Source organism: Vicia villosa, linkage group LG1 (genome assembly GCF_029867415.1).
Source record: "Vicia villosa cultivar HV-30 ecotype Madison, WI linkage group LG1, Vvil1.0, whole genome shotgun sequence".
Lineage (NCBI taxonomy): Eukaryota > Viridiplantae > Streptophyta > Magnoliopsida > Fabales > Fabaceae > Vicia > Vicia villosa.
In genome coordinates this window covers 110,565,090-110,568,672 of record NC_081180.1, presented here as the reverse complement: position 1 = coordinate 110,568,672, position 3,583 = coordinate 110,565,090, and the positions used below count along the sequence as shown (strand labels likewise).

At 38.3% G+C, this 3,583-nt stretch overlaps 1 long non-coding RNA gene across 5 annotated transcripts; it reads left to right on the top strand.

The window, feature by feature from the left end:
* On the top strand, positions 1-2,327 carry LOC131614266 (uncharacterized). 5 transcript variants are annotated; one of them, XR_009287641.1, is made up of 6 exons: positions 1-45; positions 147-394; positions 496-691; positions 793-1,311; positions 1,758-1,857; positions 1,955-2,327. It is a non-coding gene; the product is annotated as an uncharacterized LOC131614266 (long non-coding RNA). The 5 variants fall into 5 exon arrangements; XR_009287643.1 differs by having other exon boundaries at positions 481-691; positions 1,758-1,853; XR_009287639.1 differs by having other exon boundaries at positions 481-691.
* The last annotated feature ends 1,256 nt before the right edge of the window (positions 2,328-3,583 follow it).

Below are 3,583 nucleotides of genomic sequence, written 5' to 3'. Positions count from 1 at the left end.
GAGTCGAAGCAAGAAAATCCAAACAATGAGCTTCCGATTCTTTAGGTACAAGCATCTTGCATATTACACTTCTTTTCTTCTTCTCTTTCGTTGCTTTGAAACAATTCTGAGCTATGGTGTTGTTGTTGATAATTGCTTGTTAGCAGATTCTTGAGAATTGGAATCATGTCGCGTTGATGATGGTGTGAGGGTTGAAGGCTGGTGGATGAATGAAGATGCTTTGTGGTGAAGATTCAAGGTTGTTGAGTGGTGGTTGATGATGATGGTCAAGATATGCGCAAATGATGAATGGAGGTTATAAGAAAAATGGTGGAGAATCGAGAGTGCTGAAGTGTGTGAAGTTTGGGATGACGATGAATCGAGAGAAGTCGGGGAGCTTCAGAATTCTATCACGGTGAGTCTCTTTATTGCTTTTTTCTGTTACACAATTCTTCTTCTCTTCCTATGTTCCTTTTCACGGAGATGATGATGAAATTGAAGTGCGGAGGGGTGAAGGTTGCTGGTGATGGTGAAGTGTGAAGAATGAAGGAGATGAGAAGAAGATGAGAGTAAGATGATGAAGAATGGTGGGTGTTTGAACTTTTAACTATGCACTTCTTCTTTCAATGTTTGCAAGCGAAACGATGAGGAAGCTTGTGCTTGTGCCTTTTCTAGATGTGTGAAGCTGCCTTTTTATATGAGCAATGATTGGGTAATGATGATAAATCCTTGAATGTGGGACCTAAATGACAACTTGCAATGAATTTTTTTAATTTCTTGAATGTGGGACTAACATTAGCTTTGGCTCTGCAGGTTTCTTGGTGGTACAAACAAATATGGCAGTGCTGTAGATAACCTGGAGCTGTGACTGAAATACAATGTGGATGGAGGACCGAAACTTATTGGCCATGATCATGAGGTATGGAATACACACGGGACCGGCTTTCTTTGTGAAGTTGAGTTCTGTTAGGAGAATGAATTAGTTATAGGTTTGCAATTCTGTTATTCTCTATTATTGAAGTTGAAGTTAAGCCGGAACTGTTAGTAAAACAGTTAGTAATAGCTGAGGTTCTATTAGCAAGTTAATTGAATGATTAGGAGAATTAGTTATATTCGGTTAGGTTGGCACGAAAGGTGGTTAATTTTGGAACTTGTTTTGTAATTGTTTTTGGTGGTTAGAGACCTAATATATTGACTGGCAGCTTGGTATGATATGTGCAGGTGTGGTTTAATTTGTGTATGATGCTGAAAGTGGCATAACGTGTTGTTTGGATATGATTTACCAATGTGTAGGAATGCTGCAGGTTTACAGGGACTGAAATGGTTTTATCTGTGAGTTTCTTTTCCGATTTGCCATGTATATGCTGGGTTTTATTGAATGAGGGTTTGGCTGCATGTGGTATGTGGCTGAACCGTGTTTGGTTAACTGTTAGTAAAGAAGGATTGTTATATAAAATCAGTTAGATGGAGTTTGTTAGTCTGTTGGTAACTGTGGGTTATATGGAAAGTGAATGTGATGTGGAATTAAGGGCTGCAGTGTGTGTATGCATTGAATGGTTCGAAGCAGCGGGCTACTAGATATAGGATGGTTATGGTCTTTGACAGGGCTGCTGTAGGTATTTTTTGTTAATAGGGCTGGACTGAATATGAATGCGACTTGTGTTTGTTTTTATATTTTCTGCTAATGTGAACTGTATGTGTGTTAATACATGATGTAAACTGGATGGGTGGTGTTTGTTATTGGAAATTCTGTCTGACAGTTTCTTTGATTTTTGTAGGTTCGGTTTTGGTGATTTTCTGAATAGTTATGGATGCGATGCCGTTAGTTCCCGTTGGTTATGAAGTGCTGCATGAATTGAAGTGTTTGGAAGTTTGTCAGTAGGTTATGTTTTGATTTGAATGGTATGGTAATGTATTGTGGAATTGTTTATGGTTTGAATTTGGTTTTCTCTGTGGGTTTGATATATATGTGCAGGGTCATATAGTGCAAGGAATTAGCTAGGAGATCATGGAGAGGCTATAAGCTTGATTCAAAGAATTTAGCATGAGGGAACATTGGCAAGTGATGAAATTGAAGTGGAATGGTAGAATAGAACTGTCAGTAGCTGGATTAGTTTAAGATTAGTGCATTTGTGCGACTTGAATTGTCATGTATGTATTGATTTTTATGGTGGAACTTGGATATTGTAAGGAATTGGATTGGATATGAAAATGTAACACTGTAACTAGGAATTAATTGAATTATGGACATGGTTCATGAAATTGTAATGAAACGGTTTGGCAATGAAATGGTTCTTCTTTTTGTAACTATTTGACATGATGTGATGAAGTGATAAGATTTCTTTAAATTGCCTTTGAATATGTTCTTCCCTCCATTCTTCTTTCTCTTTGAATTCAAGAATGCATTCCCTCCTTTTTGCTCGAAATTCAAGAATTCTCTTTTGATCTCCAACACCTTGAATAGATACCAACAAGTATGATATGATGGAACCGAACTGTTCAAAATGAACTTGAGACAAAAAGGTCAACATGTCATAGTTGACTTTGACCTAAGGCCGAAGTTCTTAGCAAATTGCTTCCAAAAGGCTTGCATTAAGATGAAACTTGGAACTTTCTTTTGCTCCTCAAATGTAAACACAAATCCTCTAACCACAATCTGCCCTTGACTAAATCCACTTGAGATCTCCATACTTCTATTCAAATCCTTGAATTCAGAGCGAATGACTCATACCATAAGTGATAACCTGACCACTTTAATGAATATAATCCACATGCTGAGTAAAAGTCTCCGACGATCATAAGGCCCATGCCTCAAGACTTATCTGATAATCCCAAGCATATAGAGTACCTCAATCCATGATCAGTGAAAACCTCTGTTACACAAGCTTGCATAGTGTAAAAACCCTGTACATTGTGAAACCCTAGATCCCATGCTTTAGATGTTTATTTGATGAATGAGTGAAAGGTGTTAGATGCCCTAATGTAAGGTATGTACATGAATGCAAAGTCTAAGCCAGTTAGAAATAAAGGGGTAGGACAAATTTGGGGTATGACAGCTGCCCCTATTTAATCGTCTTATACCTGAAGGTGAGATTGGCGCTAGCCTTTCGAACATTCGAGGTGGAAGAAGATTAAATACCAAGGTACCAGAAATTTGTCCTAAAAAAGAAGATGGTGTAAATGATATCCTTATTTTTGTTTTTGCTTTGGTATCTGCTGGGGAAAGAGAGGAATTTGTTTTTCTGGTGGATATATTTACGGTGAACAATGGATTTGGATGGAGATAGCTTATAACGCGGTAGCGGTGCCGACACGGGGTTTTCAAAGAGAATGGTTGTATGAAACAATGACTGAAAGGAAAAAGATCTCGTACGATCTATGACTCAACATCGACTCGACATCAGGAGAGGATCCCGTACGATCTTCAGGAATGAAAGAATAAGATCTCTTACGATCTATGACTCAACATCGACTCGACATCAGGAGAGGATCCCGTACGATCTTCAGGACTGAAAGAATAAGATCTCTTACGATCTATGACTCAACATCGACTCAACCTCAGGGGAAGACCTAAGCATGATCTTCAGGACTGAAAGAATAAGAC